Source organism: Helianthus annuus, chromosome 14, assembly GCF_002127325.2.
Source record: "Helianthus annuus cultivar XRQ/B chromosome 14, HanXRQr2.0-SUNRISE, whole genome shotgun sequence".
Classification (NCBI taxonomy): domain Eukaryota; kingdom Viridiplantae; phylum Streptophyta; class Magnoliopsida; order Asterales; family Asteraceae; genus Helianthus; species Helianthus annuus.
The window spans coordinates 108,000,196-108,023,563 of NC_035446.2; the positions used below are offsets into that span (position 1 = coordinate 108,000,196).

At 37.1% G+C, this 23,368-nt stretch overlaps 3 long non-coding RNA genes across 3 annotated transcripts; 1 reads left to right on the forward strand and 2 right to left on the reverse strand.

Annotated features, from left to right (window-relative positions):
* Window positions 1–10,310: 10,310 nt before the first annotated feature.
* LOC118486295 lies at window positions 10,311–12,409 on the reverse strand. Its single transcript, XR_004878322.1, has 3 exons — window positions 11,772–12,409; window positions 10,987–11,061; window positions 10,311–10,504 (listed from the first exon to the last, which is right to left on the reverse strand). It is a non-coding gene; the product is annotated as an uncharacterized LOC118486295 (long non-coding RNA).
* Window positions 12,410–14,440: 2,031 nt separating this feature from the next.
* Window positions 14,441–16,539, reverse strand: LOC118486296. Its single transcript, XR_004878323.1, has 3 exons — window positions 15,902–16,539; window positions 15,117–15,191; window positions 14,441–14,634 (listed from the first exon to the last, which is right to left on the reverse strand). It is a non-coding gene; the product is annotated as an uncharacterized LOC118486296 (long non-coding RNA).
* Window positions 16,540–19,099: 2,560 nt separating this feature from the next.
* Window positions 19,100–20,820, forward strand: LOC110908963. Its single transcript, XR_002575048.2, has 4 exons — window positions 19,100–19,363; window positions 19,461–19,558; window positions 19,768–19,805; window positions 20,517–20,820. It is a non-coding gene; the product is annotated as an uncharacterized LOC110908963 (long non-coding RNA).
* The last annotated feature ends 2,548 nt before the right edge of the window (window positions 20,821–23,368 follow it).

Sequence of the window (23,368 nt, forward strand, 5' to 3'; positions counted from 1 at the left end):
TTCGGTATTGGAAAAACAGTTTAGTCGCTAACTTTTGGGGTAGCTCCCCATGGCATGTATAAACGGATAAATTAACTGGTGAAACAAGTTTTTGGTAATTAAAAACTGGACAACTAGTGAACTCACTCAGCATTATTGTTGACCCCTTACTGCATGCTTTGCAGGTAACCAGTGACGAAGGAGCTTGCTGCTTGGGAATGAGTAGTGTCTGTCCACCCTTGTGTTGGGTGTTACCTTATTTTGAACTAAGAACTTTGTTTAAACTGTCTTACTTATGCTTCCGCTACTTATTAACTATTTGAACTTGAAACCTTAAACTCTGAACTTGATATTTGCTAATCTTATGATCAGTAAGTATTACTTTTGTTCACAATTTAATTATTCAGTATAATTGGTGGCTGGATCCTGGTCAGTCACGCCCTCGAAGCGGGTGTTATCCGCAGGTGGATTTTGGGGGTGTGACAAATTAATATACCTGATTCGTCATGCATTATTCATTTTCAATGTGCATACATAGACACACATATAGATTCAATATGTTTCCTATATATATATCCTGATAAAATTTGCCTGATAGTATTATATAGGGGTGGCAAGCTTGAGCGGTCGGGTCGGATTACTTGCTTTTATTCCTTTACAAATAAATGATTGTTTTCTATGGTTAAAACAATTATTTTATCATAATAACACTAATATGAAAAATTTTATAAAGTTATTCATGAGGTTATATGCTTCAAAAGTAGACTTTGAGTGATTCTGTCCGTTTGACCCATTACCCTTCAAAAGTAGACTTTTATAGTGCTTATGCTCCCTTTTGGATTTAGGTTAATCTACTTCTATTTCAATAGTTATGATTTCCAATGTCTTTTCTACATTAATTACTTTAACATAGGCTTAGCTTTGTGATGTGTGTAAAATGCAACATATAAATCACATCAATTAAGGGATAAAACTAACCCTTTTTAAGTACTAATGTTGGAAAAAGAGTGTTTTTGTCTTCCTTTTGTATTTTCAGGATGAAATGAGCTCAAATTCACAAAAGAAGCAAAAAGACAACTAATTCTAGCATAAATACAAGGAAAGGAATAAAAGAAGACTGCCCGGACCCTCAACGACATCCTCCAAAGCAAAGAAGAGAAAATAGAAGCCTGAACACGCCCCGTGCTCAGCCAGCACGGGGCCGTGCCCAAGAAGCAGCATAAAAGACAAACTGGTAGAAGCTTCCATTGCCCACCACGGGGCCGTGTCCAGTGAGCACGGGGGCGTGGTGAAAGTACAGCAGGCGCATTAATTGTAATTGCGAATTACAATTAATGAGGAGAGAGAGTGTCAGACGGGCACGGGGGCGTGTCCAGCGGACACGGGGCCGTGCCCAGCCTTCTGTTCAGCCGATAAATAGGGGTGCTTGGTTTCATTCCATCTCATCCCTTGGCACACCACCTCTCTCACACCTCATCCACCACCCACCACCACCACGACACCATCATCCACCACCATCATCCATTGTCCATCGTAGAGTGTGTGAGTCGTCTCGGGATCCAAGATTGATCGTAAGAGTTCTTGACAATCAAGGCCATGTTTGCCTAAGTCTCTTACATCACTTGGTGAAGACAAGTGTTTAGTATAATACTTTTTATTTTTAATCTTTTGCACTTTTTATTTGGTTTTGTATTAATGACTTTAATAACTAGTTGCTTATGTTGAAGGTGATCTTTCCTTATCGTTTGTCCGTGGTGTCTTGGCATTATTTTACTGTCTATATAAAATAAAAGATTTTCACCATTCATATCTCCACGGTCTATATGGAGGTACGTTGGCTACCTGGTCGGGGGTTAAGGGAACGGTTTGGTAAGGGTCTTGCCCTTGTTCAGCGTTTAGAGGTCCTGCTTGGGACCTGGGTCAAATTTAGTAGGATCTCCTTCAATGCCCATAGGTATTGGATGGTGGGGATCCAAACTCTTTGACCCCCTCATAAGTTAACTACTATTAATACTATAACCCGGCTATTTAGGACTGTATCCTTGCTGACTTAGACTACTTAGTCGAGGGTAACGTCACCGCCAAAAGCGGGGCCTACCATAGTTTGCATTAATAACTTAATTCATTATCTTCCAATAATCCGACCCTTTAGGATTGTATCCTTGCTGACTCAAACTACTGGGTTGAGGGTAACGTCGCCTTCAAAAGAGGGGCCTACTACAATAACTAAGATAATCTCTTAAACAAGTGCAAAAGTGCGAAAATAATCAAAGGTTATACTAATACACGAGTCGGATCCAAGTGATTCATCTTGTCTATCTGTTTTTATTTTATTTTATTTTTCAGCATTTAGTTAGTTTTTATTTTCTTAGTTTAAAAACATTTTTCTCACTTTTTGATTTGATTAGACGTTGAGGATAAACCGGTATTAAAAGCTCTTGTGTCCTTGGACGACCTCGGTATCTTACCAACACTATACTACGTCCACGATGGGTGCACTTGCCCATATGTGTGTTTAGTGTTAGTAAATATCGTGTTTTATAAATTTAAAACTTGGCTAAAGGTGTAAAAAGGGCTTAATTATACATCTAAATTATATATACACCGACACACATCAAGTTTTTGGCGCCGTTGCCGGGGACACAAGGATTTTAAGAAAGCTTAAAATCGACGGCCTAATCAGTTTTTCAAAACCTTTTCAAAACGCGCGCACATTTTTCTGCATTTTAGTTTAGTTTGCATTTACAGTAGCCTGAACACGGGGCCGTGCTCGCTGAACACGCCCCCGTGCTGCATATTTTTAGTTAGATACCCAGATACAGAGTCTGACCACGGGGCCGTGCTCGCTGAACACGCCCCCGTGCTCAATGTGACCAGTAACTTTAATTAAAACGCCCAGATACAGACCCTGAACACGGGGCCGTGTTCACCCAACACGGGGCCGTGTCCAGCTTCTGTTTCCGTCTTTATTTTTGTTTTCTGGTCCCGATGCTCAGTTGTGGTCTGTTGAGTGATTCTTATGGATCAATACTCAAGAGGCTACAACTACACCTATGATGAGGATGATTATAGGGGTAATTATTGCACTAATTGTCGTAACGCACGCTCGGTTCAATATAATACTTCATATCAACCATCCGATTCATACAATTATTATGAGGAGCCCAGGTACGAGCCATCAACTTCATATACATCCTATGAAGACCAAAGGTATGAACCTCCTCCCTCATACTCATATTTTGATGAACCAATGTATGAGCCTTCATACTCATACTTTGAAGATTCAAGATATGAGCCACCACCTTCATACTCTTATTATGAGGAACCATGGCGTGAACAACCGACCTCATATGAGTACTATGAAGAACAAAGTTTCGACCCTTATCCATCATATACTTACAATGAAGAACAATGGTGTGAACCATCTACTTCATATGAGTACTATGAGGAGCCAAGGATTGAACAACCGGATTCAAGCTTTGAGGATCCAAATTCTTTTTCTCTCACCGAAGTGACCAATAGAATATTAGAACACATTAAAACTATCGAACGTTACATGAAAGAATCTCGCGCAAGGGAAGAGGAGTCCCGCGCAAGAGAAGAGTTAAATAGTAATAATAACGTAGAGATAGTTGAAGATGTAAAAATGGAAGAACAAGAAAGTGAAAAACCGACACATGAGTTAAACAACGAAAAAGGTGAGTCCAATAATGTTAAAATTCAAGAAGAGTCTAATTTTGAAGAAATTAATCTCTTGTCACCTACTTTCGAAAATCATTGTTTAGTAACCCCTCATGCCAAGTTTTTAAAAGAGTTAAACACTAGTGCTAAAATCAAAGAATTAGTAAGTGTTAAGTTAACTAATGATCAAACTTCGCTAATAAAAGAAGACCCTTTTGAAATTAGCATTACACCAGTTCCATGTTTCTTTCAAAATTCATTTATTAGTAATATCACCATTGATAAAGATCTTTGTGTTAACATAATGCCTAACTACATTTTTGAACAATTAAGTATTAGTGATTTTACTCCACTTCAAATACCTATTTTTCTATCCGATCGAAAAGTGATAAGATCAATCGGTGTAGTTGAAGATGTTTTGGTTCACACAAATCAATTGGTAATCCCAACCGACTTCGTCATCCTTGATGACACCCCTCTAGTCTTGGGAAAACCTTTTGTACAAACTCATAAAGCATTGAAAAACCGGAAATTCAACAATCTACCTCTTCAATTAGGGGCATTCAAAATGAGCATAGATCTTGAGCGTTCAATGAAATATCCTTTTGGCAATAATGACCCCCTAATTGAAGATGAAGCTGAACCACCCGATACAACTAAAGAAGATGACCACTTTGTCGAAGAGATAGCTATAGAACAAACCTTTAAGGTTCTTAATCTAGATGAGCCACAAAATACGGCGTCTTCTAAAGACCCGCCCATTGAGCTCAAAGAATTTCCTAAAGGTTTGGAATATGCTTTCTTAGGCAAGGATGGTAGTTTACCTGTAATTATTTCTTCCAAATTAAGTAACATAGAAAAAGAGAAGTTAGTTAATCTGCTTAAAAAACACAAAAACGTGATCGCTTGGAAGCTTGTAGATATTAAAGGAATAAGCCCTTCCATGTGCACGCACAAAAATTTAATGAATGATGACTACAAAACAGTAACTCAACCACAACGAAGAGTGAATCCCAATGTTCAAGAAGTGGTTAAAAATGAAGTCATCAAGCTGCTTGACGCCGGACTAATCTACCCTATCTCTGATAGTCCGTGGGTAAGTCCCGTCCAAGTAGTCCCAAAGAAAGGAGGTATGACGGTAATAATTAATGAGAAAAATGAATTAATACCAACGAGAACCGTCACAGGATGGAGAGTTTGTATAGATTATAGGCGATTAAATGAAGCAACAAGGAAAGACCACTTTCCTTTACCCTTCATTGATCAAATGTTAGAACGACTATCCGGTCATAAATTTTAATGTTTCTTAGATGGTTTTTCAGGTTACTTTCAAATACCGATAGCACCAGAAGACCAAGAGAAAACAACTTTCACATGTCCCTACGGAACTTTCGCATATTGACGCATGCCATTCGGTCTATGTAATGCGCCCGCAGCATTCCAACGTTGTATGGTGGCCATTTTCCATGATATGATAGAAAAGACAATGGAAGTCTTCATGGACGACTTTTCCATCTTTGGAGATTCATATGACCAATGCCTCGATAATCTTGAACGAATGCTATCCCGATGTGAGGAAACTAACCTCGCCCTTAACTGGGAAAAATGCCATTTCATGGTAACAGAGGGAATAGTACTCGGTCACAAAATCTCAAGCGAAGGAATGGAAGTTGATCGAGCAAAAATAGAAACTATTTCTCGATTACCTCCACCATCCTCCGTAAGAGCAATCAGAAGTTTCTTAGGACATGCCGGATTTTATAGAAGGTTTATCAAGGACTTTTCAAAAATTTCAAGACCTCTAACAAAATTACTTGAAAAAGATGCACCCTTCATCTTTGACAAGGAATGCAATCAAGCATTTCTAACCCTCAAAGAAATGCTAGTCAATGCACCCATCATGATAGCGCCCGATTGGAAATTTCCTTTCGAAATCATGTGTGATGCAAGTGACTTTGCTGTTGGAGCAGTCTTGGGACAAAGAAAAGAAAAGCATTTTCACCCAATCTATTATGCTAGTAAAACGCTTAATGATGCACAAGAAAATTATACAACTACAGAAAAAGAATTACTAGCAGTAGTATTTGCTTTTGATAAATTCCGTTCTTACCTTGTTCTTTCCAAAACTGTAGTCTATACAGACCATGCAGCCATCAGGTACCTCTTCAAGAAACAAGACGCAAAACCCCGTTTGAACAGATGGATTCTACTCCTCCAAGAATTCGACATCGAAATCAAGGACAAAAGAGGAGCAGAAAACAATGCTGCAGGTCATCTCTCGCGCCTAGAAGACCCAGCTTTGGAAACAACCAGGGACGAGCAAATCAATGAGAAATTTCCGACAGAATCCTTGGAGATGATGGAGTGTAGACAAGAACCATGGTATGCCGACTATGCTAATTACCTAGCTAGCGGTATAGTAACCAAAGGATGGCCACATCATCAAAGAAAGAAATTCTTTGCTGATGTAAAGCATTACTTTTGGGAAGACCCCTATCTTTTCAAAATGTGTGCCGACCAGCTCATCTGAAGGTGTGTCCATGGTAATGAAGCACGAAGAATTCTCCGTCATTGTCATGAAGGTCCATACGGAGGACATCATGGTGCCGCAAGTACCGCACGAAAGGTATTTGATTCAGGGTTTTATTGGCCAACCATTTACAAGGATGCACAAAACCTTGTAAAGACATGTGATGCCTGCCAAAGATCAGGTAATATTTCTACCAAAAACGAAATGCCTCAAAATGGCATTCTCGTTTGTGAAATCTTTGATGTGTGGGGACTCGATTTCATGGGACCTTTCCCGCCGTCAAAAGGAAACAAATATATACTTGTGGCAGTCGATTACTTGTCTAAATGGGCGGAGGCCGAGGCTCTTCCAACAAATGATGGAAGAGTAGTGGTAAAATTTCTGAAAAAATTGTTTTCTCGCTTCGGGACACCAAAAGCTTTGATAAGTGATAGAGGAACCCATTTTTGCTATCATCACCTCGAAAAAATATTAACAAGGTATGGGGTCTATCACCGGGTCTCAACAGCATATCACCCTCAAACAAATGGGCAAGCCGAAGTGACTAATCGAGGTTTAAAACGAATACTTGAAAAAACCGTAGGACTAAATAAAAAGGAATGGGCCGACAAATTAGACGATGCTTTATGGGCCTTTCGAACCGCCTATAAAACCACTATAGGCACAACCCAATATAAGCTCGTCTATGGAAAAAGTTGTCACTTGCCAGTAGAAATAGCTCACAAAGCCTACTGGGCAATAAAAAATGTGAACTTAGATTTAGAAACTGCCGGTAAAAATCGATTCTGTCAAATGAATGAATTAGACGAACTAAGAAATTATGCATATTCTAACTCCGAAATTTATAAGGAAAGAATGAAAAATTTACATGATAAATATATTAAGACTAATGAATTTCGGGTAGGAGATCAGGTTCTATTGTTTAATTCACGACTTCGATTATTTCCTGGTAAGCTAAAATCTAGATGGTCAGGACCTTTTTCCGTCACCCATGTTTTTCCGCACGGTGCAGTAGAAATTAAAACTCGAAATGGGATACCATTTAAAGTCAATGGCCAACGGCTAAAACTCTACCGAGGATCCATTGAGGATGAGGAAGAGGAGATCTCACTTCAAACGGTTAACGAATAAACTCGTACCCGACATGTTACGAACAGGCAAGTGTACCTCAAAAACCGGTAAGTCTTCTAACCATTTTCGGAAAAAAGGGGCATGCACACGAGCACAAAAAAAAATTCAAAAAACTTTGCTCGGCACGGGGCCGTGTCCGCTGGACACGGGGCCGTGTCGAGGCAACTGTCGGGATAAAACCCTCTTTTCATAACAGTTACCTCATTCCACACGCCCCGTATTGCCGAAAACGCTTTGGTTCCAGGCGATTTTCCGCAGATTTCCGATGTCACTACCACGTTTAACAACATCAAGGTATGATTCTATCATCTTTAGTAGTTAGATTAGTTACTTGCATGTAGTTAAAACAACAAAAATTGGGGGAAAATCTAGGGTTCTTCGTGTTCATCCGGATCGAACTTCAAATTTTTGATGCAATCTGTTAGTAGTAGTTTAGATTAGTGTAGTAGAAAGTAAATAAACATGTATTGTTGATAGATTCGTTCGATTTCCCACAAAAACCCCAAACCCTTGTTTTTGAACCGAAAAAGACAAAATTGGAAGGGTAAAAGGTTTGTTTCGGGAAAAACGACACTTAGGGTTTCATTTTTGGGGGAAACCGCTGCTATTGGGCAAAAAATTTTCAGGTTTTTGAAACCGGGACGAAAAATGAAGTTTTTGGGTTACAGACGCCTGGACACGGGGCCGTGTCCACTGAACACGGGGCCGTGTCCAGCCCACTGTTTGCAGTTTCGCTCCAAATATCCTAGTTTCGTACTAACTTTTGGTGTATTCTTTCAGATGTCAAAGTTCACAAGGTTCAACGCAAGCGAACTCGACGCTAGGGCACGATATGAGACACTCCAAACAAGACCCGAGGAGTATCCTAGGCGAGCATGCACGGACCTGTTAACCATGGTGAACCAGCTAGACCGATTCAACAACATCGTGACAGGACCACTAGCAGTTGCATTGAACACTCGGCTTCGGTCGGTGCATCAATGCACCATGGAGTTCTACAGTACTTTCAATTTCACCTCGAGGTGTGACCCGTTTGACAATGAAGGGGTTGCATTTCGGTGTGGCGGGACAAGGTACTCGATCTCCATGGCACAGTTTGGAGCTATAATAGGACTGTACGGGGAAGAGGAATCGGGGAATGAGGATAATACCGGGGGATTACGAGACTTGGATGTAAATGAACGTCAAGCCGCATGGGCTCAGATCGGTGAAGGAATCTACAACCCTAGTAGCACCAAGAGTACCAAACTGAGGGACCCGCTTTACCGCTACATTCACAGGCTCCTCACCTACTCGCTAAACCAGCGTCACGACAGTAGTGGCGTTGTAGGGTTGAAAGATTTGGTTGTCCTTCACTGCATCCACAACCAGAAGCCTCTCGATGTTCCATATCTCTTGTTACGACACATGCACCTCAATCGCCTTGCTCACGCTCCAACGCCTATCTTCTTCGGGGGATGGGTGTACCGTCTTTTCAAGCATTTCACGAGAATTCCAAGGTCCTTTGAAAGGAGTCCATGGTCGGGACGAGTTGACTACCACATTTGCCGAGCCATGAACTTACTTTATGAGGCGGAAGACGGGACAGTGAGCTTCCAAAGGACACAAGGCTATGCATGGAACCCACAAGAGGCCCTAGTTCTCCACGCACCACCTCCCCACTACCAATACCAACCCCATGGTGATCCGGGTCAATCCTCCTCACAAGGAGGCGGTTTTCCTAACTTTCAAAGCTTGCATGATCTTTTGCAGGAAAACCTCATGTGTACCAGGAACACCTACAACCTCGCCAACAACACATACCACCGGGTTGGAGCTATTGAGCACAACATCAACGATATACAAGATGATATCGGTAGCATCCGGGAGTACATGGCAGGGCATGGGGATGGAGGTGATGATAGCGGTGAAGACATGGACGTTTGAAGAGATAAGGGGCGGGTTGATGGTGAGCCCACAGGTTTAAGTACCCTTTTCTACCGAACAATTTATGGCCTGCGTGCCACTTGTTGAACAATTTACTTTCCTTGACTACTTTTTATTTCCGTTTATTTTTCTACTTTATGTTTGGAGACAATTAACTGTGGTAATGTAGGATGTTTTATGTTTGCTTGGTGTGGTATTAAGTGATGAAACAGGTACAATGCAAGGGTTAGAATGCTAAACCTTAGCACTTACAGGCCTAAAATGGAGAAACCGGGAGACGAAACCTGTTTTTCAGGCTCACAGACTGTCCACACGGGGACGTGTCCAGCCGACACGCCCCCGTGTTCATCTCCCAGACCTGCTGTTTGGTTACTGACCTGCAATTATTTGCCAGACACGGGGCCGTGTCCAGTCGGCACACCCCCGTGTTCATCTTCTGTAAGTTTTCAATACTGGCAGTTCGCCACGGGGTCGTGTCCAGTGGACACGGGGCCGTGTCCAGACTGCCAGTAACATAAATCTTTGCTTTTTAACACCACACCACACATCCAATCAACCTAAAAATTTATTTTTGGGACACATTGAGGACAATGTGTAATTTAAGTGTGGGGGGGGGGGGGAAGCTAACACTTTGAAATTTTGCAAGTCCTAACAACAAGCCTTACACAAAACTCTATTGGAACCGCTAAACACCCAATTTTTTTTTCAAAAATCCTTTCATTTTTACTTGTCTAAAGTTTAAGTTAGGAATCACAAGATCAAAAAGGTTATATTTTTATAAAATTTACAACCGAAAGCGTCGTGATACAAGAACCAACATAAGAAAATTACGAAACGGCATAACAAGTCTAGTTAAAATTTAATTATATATACTTGATCACATTAAAAACCCATTCCCACAAAAGTGAGTTTTGAGCCTTTATTGAGCATACAAATTTACATCTTTAGACTAAATGCTCATTTTTCGTTTCTTGTGTGAATAGCCGCTTGGTTCTTACAACTCTAGAACTTGCCACGACGATTCATTCCCGGTCCTTACTGTCACACCCCAACCGATGGCGGAAACATCGGGATGAGACGAACAAATTGCTCAAAACAACATAACACTAATTGTGACAATATAATTTAAATTCAATTTCATAAATTCTAAGATGTCATACAATGTTCAAATGAACAAAACAAGATTCCAACATAGTCTATTTCTAGGTGTGTTTCTAATCCACCCTAACTTGATTCTTGAATTCTTCATCTATCAACCTGCAACATGTATTAAAATAACATCAACAAAAAAATGTTGGCGAGTATACAAGTTTGATACATAGCATAGTAGAATAAAATGTTTAAATACTCATATCCAACATGAATAAAATGATACATGTTACTACTTTGCCATTCAATATCGTTCAACATCGTTCAACCTCGTTCACAAATCGTTCAACATCGTTCACAAATCGTTCAACATCGTTCACAAATCGTTCAACATCGTTCACATATCGTTCAACATCGTTCAACATATCGTTCACATATCGTTCAACATCGCAATACCCCAAGTCTCAAGGGCATTGAGATTAACACGTTCAACTTGCATAGCATAGGAGATTAACAAGCATCAAATTGTTTCATGTTTAAATGTGGATAGAGTGTGATTAAAACAAGACTCAAGTGTCGTGTAATTTGAATATGTAATACATGTTGCACCCAAACGTGTTTAAAACGAAAATGGGATCGAATATACTCACATTGATTGCGTTGCGATTTCTTGTAGAACAACGCACAAGTACAGAAATCCAAGAGGACGAACGAGGGCGATTAACCTAGATATGAAGTTATCACATAACGATCTCGTTATTATTTGTAGGTTAGATAAATTCCTAAGGTTTATGGTTTATATATTTAATTTGTATATTATATTTCATATCACTATAAGTTTTATAGTTTAGAGGTTTTTGTTATACAAGAAAACAAAGTAAAATAAATGATTAATTATTTGAGTTATTCTGAAAGAAAGTTTAGTTACAAAAGGGAAACAATTAAAACTAATATTTAAGGTTTGTATCATGATGAAGAAAAAAAAACGTTACTTATAGAATTTCTAATATTTATTATCATTAATTAATTGAAGTTTTATAATTGATTTGTTTCTTATATTATATCATAATAGAAAGGTATCTAACTTCAAAAAGGACATCAATAAAAAAAATAATGCAGCGCATTTGTCGGAGCGCAGGTTCGAACCTGCGACCTGCTGTTTGTTTACGACACTCCCAACCATTTGACTACATCATTTTTTTTTTTGTGATCTGTTTGGTTTATTAATTCATTTAAACAAAAGCCGCGGTCATCTTCTTTATTAAAAAATAACGAATGACACTGTTTGTATATATATATAAATATAGTTGTAACTTTCAGTTTATGATTCATAGATGCCAGCTATTGTTATTAAAAAGGTGAAGATTAAAGCGAATGGAACGAGATTATGTTAACAGTGGATTTAAATAAAAGAACAAGGACGAGGAAGATATACCGGAACAGTGGGCGACGATGGGTTCCGTTGGACCTCCGACTCGGCTCCGGTGAGTTTCTCCGATGAACTCCGATTACGGCGTATATATCGAAACGCGATGTGAACACAAAACGAATGGAACAAAATGTGTCAATAGAAGGTTTACACAAAACCAAATGGAACGAAACAAACGAAATGTTTACCGAAATGAAGCGTTCCCCGTCATGTTCTCCGTTCGGTTCCGGCAACAATAAGTGTTTCAGCTTGTGCTCCGGTGACGTCCTCGTACCTCCGAATCTTCCAGCGATCTTCGAAATAATGAGAGATAGAGGATGGCGTGTGATGGTGTTGTTTACTCCGGTAGAACTCCGGTGATGAGGGTCAAGGGTGTCGAGCAATGATGAGGGTCTCGATATTTATAGCGTTTCTTCGTTTCGCAAAAATGGTAACGATATGATGATTGATTGAAAGTAAAATAGGAAAACGCGTGGTCACATTCAATCCCGAACTTTGGCAACAGTTTGTGATTAATTTGTGATACCGAATGCGGGTCGTAAAAAATGTCTAGGTTCTTGACTGGCGTATAGATGGAATGCGCATATTCGGGACCAAATCCCGACTAATCGGCGATCACGGCAAGCAAAGAAGGAAAAGACAGCGAGTTGTTGCTGTGTTCGGAGGCAAGTTTGAAAAGGAAAGAAGAAAAAGAATCGAACTTTAGGCCAAAGACAACTTTAGTCCTTACTGTTTTCATAATTATTCCAAACATAAAGTTTTATCTTTCTTAAATTTTAACCAATAAGTTTCACAATATTACAACTAACCCCTCACTTATAATTAACTTGGTTAACTTGTATAATTTTGAACTAACCTTGAACTCTAGCAAAACTAAATATATTATTTTTTTAAAAATAAAAAGAATGAAACTTTTATTTGTAAATTTAATTAATTAAGCTGATGAATAATTAAATGACCATATTATGGTTAATTATTTCGCGAAAAATTTTCCGAAATTCAAGGATTAGGATCCAAAATTCAAAACGGGTCGGATTTTGAGAATTCAATTTTGACGGATGTCACAGTCTCCCCTACTTTAGGAGATTTCGTCCTCGAAATCTAAGAGGAACACTTTTGGAAAGATGGCATTTAAAGTTTCAAAAGAAAGAATAGATGAGATTTGATCATAATGGTTGTTTAAGAAAAATTGTTTTCATGAATGCGTCACATACCATATAGTTTCACATAGCATACAAAATGTTCAATTAGTTTCACATAGCATAATCATGATTTCACGTAGTGTAACATAGATAATGAAAACATCGTAAATTTAGTTCGTTCGCGAGAGAATATCATTATTTGTTTTAGATTGCGAAGATAGTGTGTTTTCGTGTCTTCAAACTTGAAATGTAAGTACAGTTTAAATATAAAGTTGGTAACTACCTCCGAGGTAAGGAAATCACCCCTAGCTCATTGGTGAAGTTGAAAATTGAGCGAAGCTATTCGTTAAGGTAAGGAAATCACTCCTATCTTGATGATGAGCTCCCATTTTTGGTAATATGAGTATTACAATAAAATGTAGAACAATCCACATGACATACTTTGTTAACCAAATTAACGTATCACTGGCATGTGAATAAACATGTCAACCCATCGTGTACCGCAAAGTTGACTACCCAACATCGTCGCAACGAAGAGGGTGTAATGTTGTTAATTTAACATGACCACTAGAATACGGGCGGGCGCTACTCCTATAGCACTACGCATAGTGCTATACATGTTAAGGTGTGGGTTAAAAAGACAAGTTTATCACATAAGAATAACCCAGCAATCACGAATCAAGTATAACATACTAGCATGCATGTATTAGATTGAAATGATATATCGTACAAATGTAAAACACATGAAAATTGAGATAACATAAAAAAAAAGATTTAACATAAAACATGGATTGTCACGGAACGTAACATATGACTATTCCAATGTGAATCGAAGTCCTTCTCGAATTAAGGAAACGTGCTTTGGCCTAATGGACAAATACTCTCATCGAGGAGCGACTAACGATATTTGTCCTTCCAGTTACTACACGTCCTTAATCGATTGGGAAAATCGAAACTTTGGCGAGATTGAAAATCGAAGAGTGGGACTAGTTAAACAAGATGCGAGTATCACCTCTAACTTGATAACATCGTACCCTGATGTGGTTGGTACTTATCCTAAGATAAGGGTCCACTAGAGTATGAAATGGAAAACTCCCATCAAGGTTTGGATATCACTCCTAACTTGAGGGTAGATTTTGTGGGAAAAATCAAAGTATAGCTGAGTGAAAATCATCACCAAGTGTGGGAATCACCCCTATCTTGATGAGTCTTTTCGATTGTGTTGTAAGAGTGTCTTCAAAGCCTCCAAGTGTGTATTGTGTTAGCCTTAGGAAAGGCATGTATATTAAGAGTCCAAGAGAATAGAGGGAAGCAAAGAAGATAGAAAGGAAGTTGTTTTAAGCAACACATAGTGAATAAGCTCTTAAACTATAGACTAGGCAAGGCATTCCTAATTCCCTATAGTTATGGCTCTGATACCAATATGGTATCAGAGTATTCCTACTGTAGACTAGGGAAAAGTAAGGCAATCCTACCTAATTCCCTATAGTTATGGCTCTGATACCAATCTGTCACACCCCAACCGATGGCGGAAACATCGGGATGAGACGAACAAATTGCTCAAAACAACATAACACTAATTGTGACAATATAATTTAAATTCAATTTCATAAATTCTAAGATGTCATACAATGTTCAAATGAACAAAACAAGATTCCAACATAGTCTATTTCTAGGTGTGTTTCTAATCCACCCTAACTTGATTCTTGAATTCTTCATCTATCAACCTGCAACATGTATTAAAATAACATCAACAAAAAAATGTTGGCGAGTATACAAGTTTGATACATAGCATAGTAGAATAAAATGTTTAAATACTCATATCCAACATGAATAAAATGATACATGTTACTACTTTGCCATTCAATATCGTTCAACATCGTTCAACCTCGTTCACAAATCGTTCAACATCGTTCACAAATCGTTCAACATCGTTCACAAATCGTTCAACATCGTTCACATATCGTTCAACATCGTTCAACATATCGTTCACATATCGTTCAACATCGCAATACCCCAAGTCTCAAGGGCATTGAGATTAACACGTTCAACTTGCATAGCATAGGAGATTAACAAGCATCAAATTGTTTCATGTTTAAATGTGGATAGAGTGTGATTAAAACAAGACTCAAGTGTCGTGTAATTTGAATATGTAATACATGTTGCACCCAAACGTGTTTAAAACGAAAATGGGATCGAATATACTCACATTGATTGCGTTGCGATTTCTTGTAGAACAACGCACAAGTACAGAAATCCAAGAGGACGAACGAGGGCGATTAACCTAGATATGAAGTTATCACATAACGATCTCGTTATTATTTGTAGGTTAGATAAATTCCTAAGGTTTATGGTTTATATATTTAATTTGTATATTATATTTCATATCACTATAAGTTTTATAGTTTAGAGGTTTTTGTTATACAAGAAAACAAAGTAAAATAAATGATTAATTATTTGAGTTATTCTGAAAGAAAGTTTAGTTACAAAAGGGAAACAATTAAAACTAATATTTAAGGTTTGTATCATGATGAAGAAAAAAAAAACGTTACTTATAGAATTTCTAATATTTATTATCATTAATTAATTGAAGTTTTATAATTGATTTGTTTCTTATATTATATCATAATAGAAAGGTATCTAACTTCAAAAAGGACATCAATAAAAAAAATAATGCAGCGCATTTGTCGGAGCGCAGGTTCGAACCTGCGACCTGCTGTTTGTTTACGACACTCCCAACCATTTGACTACATCATTTTTTTTTTGTGATCTGTTTGGTTTATTAATTCATTTAAACAAAAGCCGCGGTCATCTTCTTTATTAAAAAATAACGAATGACACTGTTTGTATATATATATAAATATAGTTGTAACTTTCAGTTTATGATTCATAGATGCCAGCTATTGTTATTAAAAAGGTGAAGATTAAAGCGAATGGAACGAGATTATGTTAACAGTGGATTTAAATAAAAGAACAAGGACGAGGAAGATATACCGGAACAGTGGGCGACGATGGGTTCCGTTGGACCTCCGACTCGGCTCCGGTGAGTTTCTCCGATGAACTCCGATTACGGCGTATATATCGAAACGCGATGTGAACACAAAACGAATGGAACAAAATGTGTCAATAGAAGGTTTACACAAAACCAAATGGAACGAAACAAACGAAATGTTTACCGAAATGAAGCGTTCCCCGTCATGTTCTCCGTTCGGTTCCGGCAACAATAAGTGTTTCAGCTTGTGCTCCGGTGACGTCCTCGTACCTCCGAATCTTCCAGCGATCTTCGAAATAATGAGAGATAGAGGATGGCGTGTGATGGTGTTGTTTACTCCGGTAGAACTCCGGTGATGAGGGTCAAGGGTGTCGAGCAATGATGAGGGTCTCGATATTTATAGCGTTTCTTCGTTTCGCAAAAATGGTAACGATATGATGATTGATTGAAAGTAAAATAGGAAAACGCGTGGTCACATTCAATCCCGAACTTTGGCAACAGTTTGTGATTAATTTGTGATACCGAATGCGGGTCGTAAAAAATGTCTAGGTTCTTGACTGGCGTATAGATGGAATGCGCATATTCGGGACCAAATCCCGACTAATCGGCGATCACGGCAAGCAAAGAAGGAAAAGACAGCGAGTTGTTGCTGTGTTCGGAGGCAAGTTTGAAAAGGAAAGAAGAAAAAGAATCGAACTTTAGGCCAAAGACAACTTTAGTCCTTACTGTTTTCATAATTATTCCAAACATAAAGTTTTATCTTTCTTAAATTTTAACCAATAAGTTTCACAATATTACAACTAACCCCTCACTTATAATTAACTTGGTTAACTTGTATAATTTTGAACTAACCTTGAACTCTAGCAAAACTAAATATATTATTTTTTTAAAAATAAAAAGAATGAAACTTTTATTTGTAAATTTAATTAATTAAGCTGATGAATAATTAAATGACCATATTATGGTTAATTATTTCGCGAAAAATTTTCCGAAATTCAAGGATTAGGATCCAAAATTCAAAACGGGTCGGATTTTGAGAATTCAATTTTGACGGATGTCACACTTACCAACTTAAACCCAAGTAAGTAAATGATGGAGGCATTAGGACTAACCATTTTTCTTTCTACACCATTATTTTTCAATTTTTTTTACCACCTACCCAAAATCCCCCTAGTTAACCCCTTTGAGCCTAAACCTTTCATTTCATTACCCTAAAAAAAACCCTTTTTACCCACCAAAAACCTTTTATTTTTCACCCCTTATTTTAGTAACAAAGCTCGGTTTTTCGCAAGCTCGTTCTTTTATGTGACTAAAGAAATATATATATATATATATATATATATATATATATATATATATATATATGATGAAGTTAAAAACAAACAAAGCTATACAAACAAAAGCTTGTTTGGAGGAATACTTCAAAATAAAAAGTCACTAAAAAATTTTTTTTTTTTCAAAAACCGACGCTTTTTACGCTTTTCGCCCTTTTACTAACCACTAACCCAACCACCCACCTTTAGCCCAAGCCTAACCCTTCACCCAAAAAGTCCTCTTGATATTTACAAAGGTAAAAAGTTAAAAAGGAGGAGGATTGATTGCTTGGCAAGCCTATGGAAGGTGTGAGTTCCATGCCGCTCTCGAGTGATTCACTAAAAATACACCTACGGCCGAGTGTTGAGTGATTTATCCCGTGAGGTATGTGAACTTGTATATAAATTGAATTTTAAAAAAGGCATGTTATGCCCAAATAAGTAATTTATCCTATGAGACGTTCTCAATAAATCATAACGAATAGAATTGTGAATAAATAAAAATAAAACCTAAAAAGATCTTGGATTCCCGACACTCTATGACAAGCCAAAAACTTTCTCTTCTACCTATTCCATTTGGGAGTGTAAGCCACATTTTAAAGAGTTTTGCTTGAGGACAAGCAAAAATTCAAGTGTGGAGGTATTTGATGTGTGTAAAATGCAACATATAAATCACATCAATTAAGGCATAAAACTAACCCTTTTTAAGTACTAATGTTGGAAAAAGAGTGTTTTTGTCTTCCTTTTGTATTTTCAGGATGAAAAGAGCTCAAATTCACAAAAGAAGCAAAAAGAGAACTAATTCTAGCATAAATACAAGGAAAGGAATAAAAGAAGACTGCCCGGACCCTCAACGGCATCTTCCAAAGCAAAGAAGAGAAAACAGAAGCCTGAACACGCCCCGTGCTCAGCCAGCACGGGGCCGTGCCCAAGAAGCAGCATAAAAGACAAACTGGTAGAAGCTTCCATTGCCCACCACGGGGCCGTGTCCAGTGAGCACGGGGGCGTGGTGAAAGTACAGCAGGCGCATTAATTGTAATTGCGAATTACAATTAATGAGGAGAGAGAGTGTCAGACGAGCACGGGGGCGTGTCCAGCGGACACGGGGCCGTGCCCAGCCTTCTGTTCAGCCTATAAATAGGGGTGCTTGGTTTCATTCCATCTCATCCCTTGGCACACCACCTCTCTCACACTTCATCCACCACCCACCACCACCATAACACCATCATCCACCACCATCATCCATTGCCCATCGTAGAGTGTGTGAGTCGTCTCGGGATCCAAGATTGATCGTAAGAGTTCTTGACAATCAAGGCCATGTTTGCCTAAGTCTCTTACATCATGTAACATCTCGTATTTTCAATCTTTCTATTTTTGGCAAATTTGCTTGTACTTTCTATTTTTGTAAGTTTTACCTTTGTCGTATTGGATTCTATTCCCAAATTGTACTCGAGACTTGAAATCATAATGGAAATGCATGATTTTATTCATATTTGTGTTTATATGCTATGTTATTACACGTTGAATCATGTTGAAACTATGTTAAGCACGTAAAAAAACAGTGAAATTCCATCTAAATCTCAGCTCTTAAATTCATCGCTGCCAAGAGATTACCCTAAACCGTACGAAAATTGGGAATTCGTACGTTAATTCGGTTGAAATATCAAAATTTGGGTTAGAATGATTTTTATACTATTTTATTAATAAATAAATTATATATACCTCTAGTTTTCAACATCTTTGTGCATGATGGATGGTACATTCAGCTTTAATAGTTTTCAATGCTTTTATTTTTTGTACTTTGAGTTTAGGGGATTGTACCATGCTACACAGCCACACATGTCAATCATTACCATACCACGCGCCCCCCTTTTAAACCACGAATCTTGGTTACACACTCTTTCATGACTTTGAAGAGAAAACGACCACCAAACCTCCGTTCTCATACCCTCTTCAATTCCCGCAACCACCGTATGAGTAAACCCTAATCCTAACTAAACCCTAACTTTAAAGCATGGAAATCATTGTGATTTGTCAGTAATTGACATCCAATGAAGAAGGGGCCATGCAAAGAAGGGGATGTTGACTGCGTTGAAGTATCGGTTCTCCGTCCAGATCTTCCGATCACAACTATCTCTGTATGATTTTCCGGTAAAAAATCACTAATACTCCTTTCTGTTCGACAACGGATTTTTCTGTACAAACGCGATTGCATTTCGAGTATAATTGATCCGCTGTTTACTTGCAGAATTTAGAATTGTTGCTGTGACGTATTTCGAATTGTTTGTTTAGTTGTTTAGAGCTATGGTACTCTTCGATTGATTACCTGTTCCGAAAGATAAAGAGGTGAGTGAGTTCTAATTAAGCATGGTACCGATTATTATTATCTGTTATTGTTACTGTTATTATTATTGTTATTTTTATTATTATTATTATTGTTATTGTGTGTGTGTGGTGTTTAAAGAGATTTAGGTTTTTAGAATTGCTGGATATTCATTGCCAATCTTTCGGTTGAAGTACGAAACTAACACATTTGGGATCATGTGATGTTGCAGGTTTTAATTTGTCACAGTTGAAGTTTGATGTTGTTCAGGTAATCCTTTCTAGCTTTTAGTTTACATTCAACTTAGCATAACTAGATTACTGGTATGCGTAAATGCCCGTTCATAGAGAACCTTAAAGAACTGCAAATTAAAACTTTGCTGACCAAAATTTTATAAATTTTAGAATAGTTTTAGTTATTTGGTACCTTTTTTATAAAACGACCTGTTTTGACACGAACCTAATTTAGCCAAAGCCCGTTCTGATCCGACCCAAAATAACCATGTTTTGAAACGACCCGTTTCGACCCAGACCTGTTTTGGCCCATTTCTACGCAGTCCTGTTCTGATCCAAACACATCCTGACCCACCACCCCGCCCCACCCAACCCGACCGTTTTGCCACTCAGCCGAACACTTGGTGCACTTGAAAAAAAAACTAAATATAGGAATTCCAAGATATGTCTGTGCATTTATGAAGTGAATGTCAATTACATGTGAATTGTTTGCCAAAATGTCATTGTATGATCATAGTTAGATTGGTTCTTAGACAAATAAAAAGACAAAAAATATTGTCTTTGTAGAATACTAATTCAAGGTGTTTCAAATAAATGGCCACAGTTGTTAGTGAGTTTCAATTAATGACTATATTGTGGAAATGTCTCAGTGCCATGCTTTATCTATTGCATCATCGACATGTTGAATTTGTTTTAAATTGCACTGAATGATAAGGATAACAAAATATATTTTTAAATGATTTCTCAGGTTCGCATAGAAACGAATCTAGCTGCTAGAACCTGATCACGCATGATAGTGGCATGAGAGAACCCCAAACTAACATTTGAGTATGCATTCGGTTTTGACATGTCAAAAGGAATATATACTATATCATATTAACATGTTCAGAGTTGATATTATCTGGTTAAATGTCAAAATAGGCCGAATCTTTGTGATATGTGTGTGATCACTTTCTTTTATTCGGTTTCGCAAAACAATAACTCAACAGACTTGGTGAAATATTGAATTGCCACAATCTTTTTCCATTTAATCAAAATTAGAGGTGTATGTATGGGAATATAGTTTGGTGATCGAGTTAGGAATGAACTCGGTAATGAGTCAAATCAAAGTTTTCGTGTTTTTTATGTGCGGTTTAAGTTGGTCTACGTTTTAACGTAAATTTTGTTTGGAAATGAGTCGACCAAATATCGGATGGTATAAACTGAGTTACTTTAAGTTTGAGGCCGCCGCAACGCGCGGCGAATCAAAAACCTAGTTAATAATTAAAAATTAAATAAATAAATAAATATATATTAAAAACTGGATTTTTATTTATTTTTAAGCTTTTTGTTAATTAATCTAACCCCGTTAGTGAAAACCCGGTTAAATGAGCCTAACCAGGTTAAGTATATTAAAGGGGCAGCACTAACTGAGTCAGAAAACTCAGTTAGTGACTAACCCAGTTAGTCTAAGCTGTTATTAAAAAAAATGGGTTTTCATGCGCGTGCCAGGGATCGAACCGGAGACCTTGACCTTAACAAACAACGAACTAACCGCTCGGTCGGGAATACCACATCCGCCTATCTTTGGAAACAAATTAATATTATGCGTTTTTTTCCGGTCAAACCAAATTCAAATGTTTCAACCGCCAAACATGTCACGCGTCTTCTTCCTTAAATCCGGTCAGCTTTCCATCATTCCAATCTCGTGAATTCCGGTTACCATAATACGACTCATTTCCATGATTAACAGATGCAATCAAATCTCGTTTCCATATTTTCCGACCACATCCGTACCCTATAAATAACCGACCCCTTAACCTCCGAGAACCACACACCTCGACACCCGAATTCCGAACCAAAACCGAAGCAACCCGAACCCAAACCGACTCGAGCCTTCGACGCCGGAACTACCTCTTCGCCGGAACCACCGCACCGCCACCACTTCGCCGCCGTGCCGCAACCGTCCGGTAATCATTTCCGTCCCGTTTCTTCTTCGTTTTACATATGTACATATATATACAGTGTTCGATTTCTTATATATATACATGTTACTGTTTGATATTATTATTATTATTATTATTATTATTATTATTATTATTATTATTATTATTATTATATTACCTATTAATATTAATAGATTATCAATCTTATTAATATAAACTTTGTTTATTTATATATAATAAGATATATTTAACAAATAAATTATTTCTTTATTAATAAACATATTTGTTTATATAATATTTATTATTTATTATTTAAAAATCTGAATTTTTATTCTTACTATTCAGATTTATTATTTTAAAAAATCAGTACTATTGTTTTAATTAGAAAATATATTATAATATCAGAAGTACTATTTAAATCAGAAATTATATTTCAGAAGTATTATTTAAATCAGAATTTTATTTCTGTTTTATTTATTTTCAGAATTAATATTTTAGAATTTTTACTTATTTAAAAATCAGAATTTATATATTAAATCAGAATTAACATTTTATATATATCAGATTTATTAGTTTAATTTATTTAAATCAGAATTTTTTTATATAATAAACAGAATTATTATTATTTTCTGATTTAGTATTTCAGAAATTTATTTTTTTAAATCAGATTTATTTTCAGAATTATAAAATCAGAATTACTATTATAACAGAATTTTTATTATTATTTGTATGTGAATTATTATTCTTTAATTATTCAGATTTATTACTTTGTTTAAAATCAGAATTTTTTAATATACATTAGAAATTAATAATCTATATAATCTAGAATTTTAGAAATATTATTTATTATTCACTTATTTATAAAGTAAATTATCATATATTTTATTTATGAGACTTATGACATTATTTTTGAAATGTTAATTTTATAAAAGTCTTGATATTTAATCCCTAAATTCCCAATAATTAATCAAATCCTCAAAATTAATAGGGCGATTCTCTTGTGCACATCCTCTTGGGAAATTCCTGATTCTTAATCTTGTTCCAAGAAATACGCAACGCACGCTAAGGTGAGTATACATGACCCATTTTCCATTTTCCACTTTTGGGTGCAATATGTATTACATATCAAACATCACAACACATTAAACATTTTATGCACACTCTATCCTTACTCTATGTGATACATTTTAATCATGTTAGACATGTTATGCTATTGTAAACACCTAATGACTACGTGTTCATTAACTTCGTACAAGCCTCCCCTAACAATGGTAGCGCTATAGGTTGAGAAACGTCCCTCCTGTTCTATGAGCAGGTATTGTTAGGTTAAACTATGTCAACCTACTCAAACTCGTTTGGGTACACTTTAATTGCGTTAAACTTTGGTTTGGGCACATAGAGTAACATCGTTTCGAGTATATACTGTTAACATGATATTGTATTTCACATTTGGATATGAGCAACATTTTAAACACGTACTATGCTATGTATGAAAACTTGTATACTCGCCAACATGTTTTTGTTGACATTATTTTAAGACATATTGCAGGTTGAAAGTACAAGGTTCAAGAATCAAGCTAGGATGAACTCTAGAAACCCACATAACATTTGAATTATTGTTGAACAATATGTTGTATTGTTTGGAACTATGTATTTCACTTTAGAGTTTATGAAA